Below are 12215 nucleotides of genomic sequence, written 5' to 3'. Positions count from 1 at the left end.
CCTGGTAACAACTGATCTACTTTTATCTCTATGCATTTACCTATTCTAAAATCTTCAAATAAGTGATATGTAATATTTGTTCTTTTGTGTCTAACTTATTTAACTTAGCATAATGTTTTTAAGGTTCATTCACGTTGTAGCATGTATCAGAACTTCATTTCTCTTTACGAGTGAATAATATTCTCTTGCTTGTGTAGTAATGCTCATAAGGAGAGACTTCTGCCATTTTGCTATTTGTTTTCTGTGTGTCTTATACCTTTTTTGCCCCTCATTTTTGTCCATACTTCCTTCTTTTGTGTTGTTTTTCTGTAGTGAACCATTTTTAACTTCTCATATCTTTTTGTGTAAATTTTAAAGATATTTTCATTATGGTTACCCTGGGGATTACACTTAACATCCTAAATTTATAGAAATCTAGTTTGAACTGATGCCAACTTAACTTCAATAGCATTAAAAATTATGTTCTTATATGGCCCCACCCACCCATTTCTGTTATTGTCACAAATTACATCGTTATACATTGTGTGCCCAATAACGTAAATTTATAATTTTTTATTATTTGTCTTCTAAATCATGTAAGATAGAACAAGTAGAGTTACAAGCCAAAAGTATAGTAAAACTGGCCTTTATAGTTACCCATGAAATTACATTTACTGGAGATATTTATATCTTCATATAACTTTGAGTTACTGTCTAGTGTCTTTTCAACCTACAGGACTTTCTTTAGCATTTTTTGTAAAGCCGGTCTCATTGTAACAGAATCCCTCAACTTTCTATGGAATAAACCAAACAAAACCAAATTCGGTGCCATGAGTCGATTCCAACTCACAGCGACCCTATAGGACAGAGTAGAACTGCTCTATAGGGTTTCCAAGGAGTGGCTTGTAGATTCGAACTGCTGATTTTTTGATGAGCCGCCATAGCTCTTAACTATTATGCCACCAGGGCTCCATTTATGGGGTGGGGATATCTTTATTTAGCTGTCATTTTTGAAGGACAATTTTGCTGGTTTCTTGGTTGGTAGTTCTTTTCTTTCAGCACTCGAATTATGTCATCCCACTCCCTTCTGCCATAATAGGTCCTGAGGAGAAACAAGCATTCAATCTTATGGAGGATCTCTTGTATGTGATGATTCACTGTTCTCTTGCTGCTTTCAGGATTCTCTTTTTGTCTTTGTTTTCAACAGCTTGATTATAATGTTTCTTGGTATAAATGAATTTTAGGTTAATTCCATTGTAGTTCATGGAGCTTCTTAGATGTGTGCATTCATTTCTTTCATCAGGTTTGAGTTTTCAGCTATTATTTCTTCAAATATTCTGACACTTTCTCTTTTCTCCTTCTGAGACTCACAAAGTGTATGTTGCTCTGCTTGATAGTGTTCCCCATATTCCTTAGGCTTTGTTTATTTTTATTTATTTCTGTTTCTCAGACTAGATCATTTCAATTGTCCTATCTTCAAGTTCACTGATTCTTCTGCCAACTCAAATCTGTTTTTAAGCTGCTCTGGTAATTTTTTTTTTAATTTCAGTTACTGTGCTTTTCAGATCTGGAATTTACCTTTTGTTCCTTTTTATAATTTCTATATTTTTATTTTAGCTTTCTCAGGAATGGTTCTGTCATTTTATTTTGTTTCTTTGAATGGGCCATCCTTCTCTGTTTGTCTGTATACCTTGTCATTTTTTGTTGAAAATAGAACATTTGACTAATTAGAACGTGGTGACTCTGGAAATCAGATTCTCCCCCTTCCTTGGTTTTTGCTGGATCTTCCTTCCTTCCTTCCTTCCTTCCTTCCTTCCTTCCTTCCTTCCTTCCTTCCTTCCTTCCTTCCTTCCTTCCTTCCTTCCTTCCTTCCTTCCTTCCTTCCTTCCTTCCTTCCTTCCTTCCTTCCTTCCTTCCTTCCTCCCTCCCTCCCTCCCTCCCTCCCTCCCTCCCTCCCTCCCTCCCTCCCTCCCTCCCTCCCCCCCTCCCTTCCTTCCTTCCTTCATGAAGGTTTAGTGATTTTTCCAAACTATTTTTGCTGACTGAACTACCTGATGTGTGTGTTCACTGAAATCTCTGTTGTTTTCTCTCGTATTCAGAAATTGTTCTGACAAAGATTTCCTCTAATTCTGGGAGTTCGAAAAAAGAAAGAAAGAAAAAATAAAAACAAGCAGAGAAATGAAAAAAAGCACCTTTTGTAGTATTCACAGAATGGCTCTTTGCTGGAGCACTCCTTCAACACTTAGTCAGCTTACATTAGTGTAGAGATCAACCTGAGGTGAAAGCTTAGGATTTTCTTAGGTATTTATGGGCATGCGTCTTGCCCTGGCCATACATGTGCCTTTCTAAATTATCTAGCATACATGGGTGCTTCTGAATACCCCAAATTTCTAAAGAAAATCTCTTCTTGGCTTCTAGGACTTAGCCGTAAGATTTCTATTGCATGTCTCAATTGTCCTCTCATGCCCCAGGTAGATACAGGTCTTTCAATATGCTTGCAGCTCCTCTGTCCTTAACTATCTACAAGATGAACAAAACAGAGGTGTTCACTTTGTTTTACCTATTTAGGTAGGCATATAACAGGTTCAAACAGACAAATTCAGTAATTTGTGCTTAAGGTATGGTCTTCTTTCAGAACCCAGGACCAGAATCCTAAGCTGGAAGCCCAAGATCCCGCTTCAAACTGGCTACAGAACTGGGACAGGAAGGGACACAATCTAGTAACAAAAAGCCACAAAACTTTCCTACCATTTTCTTGACATTACATGTTTCTTGATTCAGTGCTACCTTAGTTGCTGTGACTGACAAGGTTATTTCTAATTATTTTTGCATGTTTGATATTTTTTAAATAATTATTTTATTTTTTGTTGTTTTTGTTGAGAATATGCACAACAGAACATACACCAATTCAGCTATTTCGACATGCACAATTCTGTGACTATTGATTACATTCTTCACATTGTGCAACCATTCTCACCCTCCTTTTCTGAATTGTTCCTCTCCCAGACACAAACTCACTGTCCCCTGAGCTTCCTATCTAACCTTTAAAGTTGTTTTCAATTGGATCCCATATAGAGAGTTCTTTAACTGAGCACAATGCTCAGGGTAGAGTTTCTTTACTGATTTAGCTAAACTACTATTTTTTACTATTAGGTTTAAAGACTTCAGAGGATATTTTTGGTTTAAGGTTTAAAGATTATCTCAGTGCAATAATTTTGTGGGTTCATCTACCCTTAATGCCTCCAGAATGTCTAGATTGTATGACAATTTGAAATTCTTTTCCAAATTTTCTCCCTTTTGATCAAGATATTCTATAGAATCTAATCAAAACATTCAGTAATGGTAGCTGGGCAACATCCAGTTCTAGTCTTGTGGGAAAGAGGCAGTTCATGGAGGCAATTAGGCATGCATTCTATTTCCTCCTCATATTCCTGTCTCTCTTTTGTCCTCTGTTTTTCCTGGTGAATAAAGACCAGTTGTTGTTTTTATAACCACTTGCAAGATTTTAAGACCCCAGACAATACTCAATTAATTAGGAGGTAGAACAGAAACACTAAAAATGATATTAGGCAGGTTAAATTAACTAATTAAAAATAATTAGGCCATGGGATGTATGTCTCATGAAAATATGACCCTAAAAATCCAAACCAAGACACCAAATCCCATGGGGTGTTTGGTTGTAAATAAGTAGTTTCTTCTCCCCTCCCTTTTGTTATTGAAAAAATATGTATCGCATAACATTTAACATTTCAATTTTATACAGGGGTAAAAACTTATTAACATCAAGTACATAAATTGGCTATGCAACACTTCCCCTTAAGCAATGTGAATTTTCCATCACTGTATAAAAAAATAATAATAATTTTTTTTTTTAGTAACAGAAACTCAGTGCTCCATAAGCAATAAATCCCCGCTTTCCTCTTCCCTCCTGCCCCTGGTAAAACCCACTAATAAAGTTTTATCCCTATACATTTGCCTGTTCTTGTCTTTTTGGGGGGCCCTGGTGGCACAGTGGTTAAGAGCTTGGTTGCTAACCAAAAGGTCAGCAGTTCAAATCCACCAATTGCCCCTTAGAAACCCTATGGGGCAGCTCTACTCTGCCCTACAGGGTCGCTATGAGTCAGAATAGACTCTATGGCACTAGATTTTTGTCTTTTTACATGTGAGGGTAGACAATATCTATCCTATTGTTATTGACTTATTTCACTCAGCATAATGTCTTTAAGCTCCATCCATGTTTTAGCATGTATCACATGTATCAAGACTTCATTTCTCTTTCTGACTCAGTAGTATTCCATTGTATGTATGTACCACATTTTGTTTATCCATTCTTCTGTTGTTGGGCATTTAGGTTGTTTCCACCTTTTGGCTATTGTAAATAGTGCTGCAAGAAACATTGGTGTACATATGTCTGTTCGCATCACTGATTTCAAGTACCTTGGGTATATTTCTAGCAGTAGAATTGCTGGGAACTATGGTAGTTCCATTTTTAGTTTTTCAAGGAACCACCACACTATATTCCACAATTTTTGTACCATTTTGAATTCCCACCAGCAATGGATAAGTGTTCATATGTCCACATATCCTCGCCAATGTTTAATATTTTTTTCTTTTTTTAATCTTAGCCATTCTAGTGGTAGTGAAATGGTACCACATTGTGGTTTTGATTTGCATCTCTCTGAAGGCTAATGACGTTGAGTATCTTTTCATGTGTTTGAATTTCCTCTTTAATGAAATGTCTATTTAAATATTTTGTCCATTTTTTGTTGAATTATTGTCTTTTTGTTAAGTTGTTGAACTTTTATATGTGTATTGGTTATTAGATTCTCATCAGATATATGGTTTCTGAAGCTATTCTCCCAATCAATAGCTTGTCTTCATTTTTTTGGTAAAGTCTTTTGAAGAACCAAAGTTTTTATTTTTATGAGGTCCCATTTATTTATTTTGTCTTTTGCTGTTTGTGTTTTTGTTATTATATCAAATAATTCATTGTTAAAAGGTAGGGCCAACAGCTTGTCCTTGTATTTTTTCTAAGAATTGTATTGTTGTAGTTTTCACATTAAGATTGTTAATTCATTTTGAATTTGTCTTTTTGTATGGTATGAGGCATGGATCATGTCTTATTTTTCTGCATGTGGAAATCCAATTTTCAAAACACCATTTATTGAAGACACTCTTCTTTCCCTATAGAATGGACTTAGCACCTTTGTCAAAAATGAATTGACCATAGATGTGTGGTTTTATTTCTGGACTCTCAGTTCTATTCCATTGGCCTACCCAGAAACCCGTTGGTCTACATGTCTATTTTTATACTAGGCTGTTTTGATTACTATAGCTGTATAATATGTTTTAAAATCAAGAAGTGTGAGTCCTCCTACTTTGTTTTCTCTTTCAACATTGCTTTAACTCTTTGGGGCCTCTTGCCATTCCATATAAAGTTGGGGATTGGGTTTTACATTTTTGTAAAGAAGGCTGTTGGAATTTTGATCAGGATTGCATTGAATCTATAGATTGTGTTGGGTACTATTGACATCTTAATAATATTAAGTCTTCCAATCCATGAACACAAAACATCTTTCCATTTATTTAAGTATTCTTTAATCTCTTTCAGCAGGGTTTTATAATTTTCATTGTTTAAGTCTTTCACATCCCTGGGTAAATTTATTCCTAGGTATTTTATTCTCTTAGATGCTGTTAATGGAATCATTTCCCTAATTTCCCTTTCAGATTTCTCATTGCTGGAGCATAGAAACCCAACTGATTTTTGTTTGTTGACCTCGTACCATGCAACTTTGCTGAACTCCTCTATTAGCTCTAGAAACTTTCTTGTGGATTCTTTTGTATTGTCTATGTGTAGGATCATATCATCTGCAAATAGAAATAGTTTTACTTCTTTTCCAATTTGAATAATTTTTATTCCTTTTTCTTGTCTTACTGCTCTGTCTAGGACTTATAAAATACTGAATAGGAGTGATGACGGTGGGCACTCTTGTTCCTGATTTCAATTGAAAAGTTTTCAATCTTTCTTCAAGTAAGTATAATGTTGGCGTTGGTTTTTCATATATGCCCTTAATCACATTGAAGAAATTCCCTTCTATTCCAATCTTGTTGAGGGTTTTCATCAAGAATTGGTGTTAGATTTTATCATATGCCTTTTCTTCATCCATAGACATGATCACCTATTTCTTTTTTTTTCGTTGTTCTATTGATGTAGCATATTACATTATTTGATTTTCCAGTATTGAATTTTCTTTTCATTCCTGTAATAAATACCAACTGGTCATACACCCAGGCCTCACTTATTGACATGGTTAGGTCCCAAAGACCAGGTCATTATACAAGAATTGCCAATAAGCAAAAATGGAGGATGACCACATCCGATCACATAATGGAAGATTACTACATCATTACTTAACTGCCAAATTACATCATTACATAACTGCCAAACCACTGAGAATCACGGCCCAGCCACACTGAAACATAATCTTGATCATCACATCCTCTGCTTTCATTACTGTCAGACACATGTCTTTAATGGGCGAAAGAGTTGGATAGTAGATTTTTTACTATTGTCGTAAGTGCCAAATGTCAGATAACGAGACAGTTGATAAGTGAAGAGTAGGTGTAATGTATGACTATCAATATGCTGTTGGATTTGGTCCACTAGTGTTTTGCTGAGAATTTTTTCATCTATATTCATAAGAGATATTGGCCCATAGTTTTCTTGTGATGTCTTTGTCTTGCTTTGGTATCAGGGTTCTGTTTGCTTAAACAGGATTGATGTCGAATTTTTTCTAAATGTTTGGTAGAATTTCTCAGTGAAGCTATCTGGTCTACAGCTTTTTTTTTTTTTTTTTGGATTACTGATTTGATCTCTTCATTTGTCATGAGTCTGTTGAGATTTTCTAATTCCTCTTGCATCAGTTTAGGTGGGTTGTGTGCTTCTAAGAATTTGTCCATTTCATCTAGGTTATCCAGCTTGTTGGCATACAGTTGTTCATAGTATTTTGTCACAATTCCTTTTATCTCTGTAACGTCAGTTGTAGTGTCTCTACTTTCATTTCTCATTTTTTTATTTGTATCTTTTTTTTTTTTGTTAGTCAAGCTGAAGGTTTATCGATTTTTATTGATCTTTTTAAAGAACCAACTTCTGGTTTTGTTGATTCTCTAGTGTTTTTCTGTTCTTGATTTCATTTATTTCTGCTCTGATCTTTGTTATTTCCTTTCTTCTGGTAGCTTTAAGTCTAGTTTGATCTTCTCTTTCTGGTTCCTCAAGCTGTAGAGTTAGGCTATTGATTTGAGATCTTCTTTTTTAATGTAGGAATTTATTGCTATAAGTTTCCCTCTGAGTACTGTCTGTGCTGCATCCCATATGTTTTGGTATGTTGTGCTTTCATATCCTTTTGATTCTAAGTAATTTTTTATTTCTCTTTTTATTTTTTCTTTGACCCATTGGAAGTTTCAGAGTGTGTTGTTTAATTTCCATATGTTTGTGTATTTTCCAGGATTTTGTTGCTGTTGTTGTTGTTGGTTTCTACCTTCACTCTACAGGTGACCCTGCTGGTATTTGAATACTGATGGCATAGCTCCCAGCAACACACAAGACCCCACAGTATGACAAACTGACAGACCCATGGGGACTCAGGTTTCAGCTGAGCTTCCAGACTAAGACAGACTAGAAAGAAGGACCTGGCAGTCTACTTCTGAAAAGAATTAGCCAATGAAAACCTTATGAATAGCAGAAGAACATTGTCTGATATAGTGATGGAAGATGAACCCCTCAGGTTGGAAGACACTCAAAAGACAACTGGGGAAGAGCTGCCTCCTCAAAGTAGAGTCAACGTTAATGATGTGGATGGAGTCAAGCTTTCGGGACCTTCATTTGCTGATATGGCACTACTCAAAATGAGAAGAAAGAGCTGCATATAGCCATTAATAATCAGAACATGGAGTGTATGAAGTATGAATCTAGGAAAATTGGAAATCATCAAAAATGAAATGGAATGCATAAACATCAATATCCTAGGCATTAGTGAAATGGACTGGTATTGACCATTTCGAATTGGACAATCATATGGTCTACTATGCCAGGAATGACAACTTGAAGAGGAATGATGTTGCATTCATCACTAAAAAGAACATTTCAAGATCTATCCTGAAGTACAACTCTGTCAGTGACAGATAATATCCATACACCTACAAGAAAGACTAGTTAATATGATTATTATTCAAATTTATGCACCAACCACTAAGGCCAAAGATGAAGAAGTTGAAGATTTTTATCAGCTCCTGCAGTCTGAAATTGATCAAACATGCAACCAGGATGCATTGATAATTACTGGTGATTGCAATATGAAAGTTGGAAAAAAAGAAGGCTCAGTTGTAGGAAAATATGGCCTTGGTGATGGATATGATGCCGGAGATTGCATGATAGAATATTGCAAGACCAATGACTTCTTCATTCCAAATACTTTTTTTAAACAATACAAACAGTGACTATACACATAGACCTTGCCAGAAGGCATACACAGGAATCAAATCGACTACATCTGTGGAAAGAAACAATGGGAAAGCTCAATATCATCAGTCAAAAAAAGGCCAGGGACCAACTGTAGAACAGACTATGCAATTGCTCCTATGCGAGTTCAAGTCAAAGATGAAGAAAATTTGAACAAGTTCACGAGAGCCAAGGTGCAAACTTGAGAATATCCCACCTCAATTTGGAGATCATTTCATGTATAGATTTGATGTGTTGAACACTGATGACCAAAGACCAGATGAGCTGTGAAATGACATCCAGGACATCATGCATGAAGAAAGCAAGAGGTCGTTAAAAAGAAAGGAAAGAAAGAAAAGACTAAAATGAATGTCAGAAGAGATTCTGAAACTTGCCCTTGAACATCAAGTAGCTAAAGCAAACAGAAGAAATGGTAAAGTAAAAAAAGCTGAACAGAAGATTTCAAAGGGCGGCGCCAGAGACAAAGTATTATAATGACATGTGCAAGACCTGAAGTTAGAAAATCAAAAGGGAAGAACACGCTTGGTGTTTCTCAAGCTGAAAGACCTGAAGAAAAAATTCAAGCCTTGAGTTGCAATAGTGAAGGATTCTACGTGGAAAATATTAAACGACACAGTAAGCATCAGAAGATGGAAGGAATACACAGAGTCACAGTACCGAAAAGAATTGGTCGACGTTCAGCAATTTCAGGAGTTAGTATATGATCAGGAACCAATGGTACTGAAGGAAGAAGTCCAAGCTGCACTGAAGGCATTAGTGAAAAACAAGGGTCCAGGAATTAACAGAATACCAATTGAGATGTTTCAATAAATGGATGCAGCGCTGGAAGTGCTTACTCATCTACGCCAAGAAATTTGGAAGACAGCTTCATGCCAACCAACAGGAAGAGATTCATATTTTTTCCTATTCCAAAGAAATGTGAACCAACACAATGTGGAAATTATCAAACAATACCATTAATATCACCACAAACAAAATTTTGCTGAAGATCATTCAAAAGCGGCAATAGCAGTACATCAACAGGGAACTGCCAGAAATTCAAGCCAGATTCAGAAGAGGACATGGAACAATGTATATCATTGCTGATGTCAGATGGATTTTGGCTGAAAGCAGAGAATACCAGAAAGATGTTTACCTGTGTTTTATTGACTAAGCAAAGGCATTCGACTGTGTGGATCATAACAAATTATGTATAACATTGTGAAGAATAGGAATCCCAGAACACTTAATTGTGCTCGTGAGGAACCTGTACATAGATTAAGAGGCATTCGTTGGAATAGAACAAGGGGATACTGTGTGGTTTAATGTCAGGAAATGAGTGCATCAGAGTTGTATCCTTCCACTATATTTGTTCCATCTGTATGCTGAGCAAATAATCCGAGAAACTGGATTATATGAAGAGCGGGGCATAAGGATTGGAAGAAGACTCATTAACAACTTACAATATGCAGATGACACAGACTTCTTGCTAAAAGTGGAGAGGATTTGAAGCACTTACTGATGAAGATCAAAGACTACAGCTTTCAGTATGGATTACACCTCAACCTAAAGAAAACAAAAATCCTCACAACTGGACCAATAAGCAACATCATGATAAACAGAGAAAAGATTGAAGTTGTCAGGGATTTCATTTTACTTGGATCCACATTCAACACCCATGGAAGCAGCAGTCAAGAAATCAAAAGACTCATTGCTTTGGGCAAATCTGTTGCAAAAGACCTCTTTAAACTGTTAAAAAGCAAAGATGTCACCTTGAAGACTTTGATGTGTCTGACTCAAGCCATGGTGTTTTCAATCTCCTCTTAAAAAGCTGGACAATGAATAGGGAAGACCGAAGAAGAATTGGTTCCTTTGAATTATGGTGTTGGTGAAGAACATTGAATGAACTGCCAAAGGAACAAACAAATCTGTCTTGGAAGAAAAACAGCCAAAATGCTTCTTAGAAACAAGGATATCAAGACTACATCTTCCATACTTTGGACATGTTATCGGGAAGGACCAATCCCTGGAGAAGAAAACCATGCTTGGTAAAGCAGAGGGTCAGCGAAAAAAAGGAGGACCCTCAACAAGATGGATTGACACCGTGGCTACAACAATCGACTCAAGCATAATAACGATTGTGAGGATGATGCAGGAGCTGGCAGTGTTTTGTTCTGTTGTACATAGGGTTGCTATGAGCTGGAATAGACTAGATGGCAACTAACAGCAACAACCTTCACTCCATTGTGGTCAGAGAAAATACTTTGTATGATTTCATCTTTTAAAATTTATCAAGGCTTGTTTTTTGACCTAACATACGGTCTGTCTTAGAGAATGATCCATGGGCACTGGAGTAGCATGCGTATTGTGCTGCTGTTTGGTGAAATGTTCAATTTATGTCTGTTAAGTCTAGCTGTTTTACAGTGTCATTCAGGTCCTGTTTCCTTTTTGATCTTCTTTCTAGATGTTCTGTCCAATACTGAGAGTGGTGTGTTGAAGTTTCAAACTGTTATGGTACTGCTATTTCTTCCTTCAATTCTATCCATATTTGCTTTTTATACTTAAGTGATCCAATGTTGGGTGCATATATATTTATGATTGTTAAATCATCTTGATGAATTGACCCTTTTTCACTCTATAAATTCCATCTTCATCTCTTCTAACAGATGGTGTCTTAAAGTCTACTTTGTCTGATATTAAGAATGCCACCTAAACACTTTTGATTATTGCTTGCATGGAATATTTTTTTCTATCCTTTCACTCTCAACCTATTTGTGTCCTTGAGTCTAAGGTGTGTCTCTTGTAAACAGCATACAGTTGGATTGTGTGATTTTATCAATTCTGTCATTCTACCTTTCAATGGGAGAATTTAGTTCATTCACATCCACTGTAGTTATGATAAGAAAGGACTTATTGTTATCTGTTTTTTGTGTATCTTCAGCCTTCATTGTCTTTTCCCTTTAATGCTGTCTGCTTTTGTGTTTTGTTGGTTTATTGTAGAGAGCCGTTTTTTTGTTCCCTTCTCTTTTCCTTTTGTGCATGTTTTCAAATATATTATCTTAGTGGTTTCAATGAATATTACATTTGACACGTTGCATTTTATAACAGCCTAGGGTAAGTTGATACCAACTTAACTTCAGTAACATACAAGAAATTCTATATCTATACCATTACCTCCTCCCTTTTTGCTGTTGTTATCACTGATAACATCTTCATATTTCATGCATCCTATGACATAATTTTAACCTTGCTTTTTATACATTTGTCATTAAAAAGCATGAAGGACAAAACAATTAGAGTTATCAAGCATGAATACTTTATTACTAGTCCTTATTCTTGTCCATGCAATTACCTTTACTAGAGGTCTTTCTTTTCATGTATGGCTTTGAATTAATTTCTAGTGTCTTCTTTCCCATCTGCAGGACTCCCATTAGTGTTTTTTTTTTTTTATTGGGTCAATCTGGTAGGTATGAACTCTTTCAGCTTCTCTTTGGGAATGTTTTAATTTTACTCTCATTCTTGAAGGACAATTTTGCTGCTTGTAGTATTCTTGGTTGACAGTTTTTGTTTTTTTCTTTCATCACTTCGAATGTATCATTCCATTGCATTCTGGCCTTCAATGTTTCTGACTAGAAATAAGCACTTAATCTTATTGCGGATCCTTTATATGTGACTGTTTATTTTTCTCTCACGGCATTCAGGATTCTCTCTTTATCTTTACTTTTTGAGAGCCTAAGTG

At 35.9% G+C, this 12215-nt stretch overlaps 1 protein-coding gene across 18 annotated transcripts in view; it reads left to right on the top strand.

Annotated features, from left to right (window-relative positions):
* LOC126069055 (transmembrane protein 182-like) overlaps positions 1-12215 on the top strand; it is a 413220-nt gene that overhangs the window by 13536 nt on the left and 387469 nt on the right. For 17 of the 18 annotated variants that reach the window (XR_007515820.1, XR_007515825.1, XR_007515824.1 and 14 more), the window contains exon 2: positions 5927-6010. The exons of the other annotated variant lie outside the window; for it this stretch is intronic. The gene's annotated coding sequence lies outside the window, so the exon portion shown is untranslated. The remainder of the gene's footprint in view (positions 1-5926; positions 6011-12215) is intronic. 18 annotated transcript variants of the gene reach the window in all.

This window comes from Elephas maximus, chromosome X (assembly GCF_024166365.1).
Source record: "Elephas maximus indicus isolate mEleMax1 chromosome X, mEleMax1 primary haplotype, whole genome shotgun sequence".
Taxonomy (NCBI): domain Eukaryota; kingdom Metazoa; phylum Chordata; class Mammalia; order Proboscidea; family Elephantidae; genus Elephas; species Elephas maximus.
Note: the sequence above shows the minus strand (reverse complement) of the source record. Positions and strands in the feature narration are given on the sequence as shown.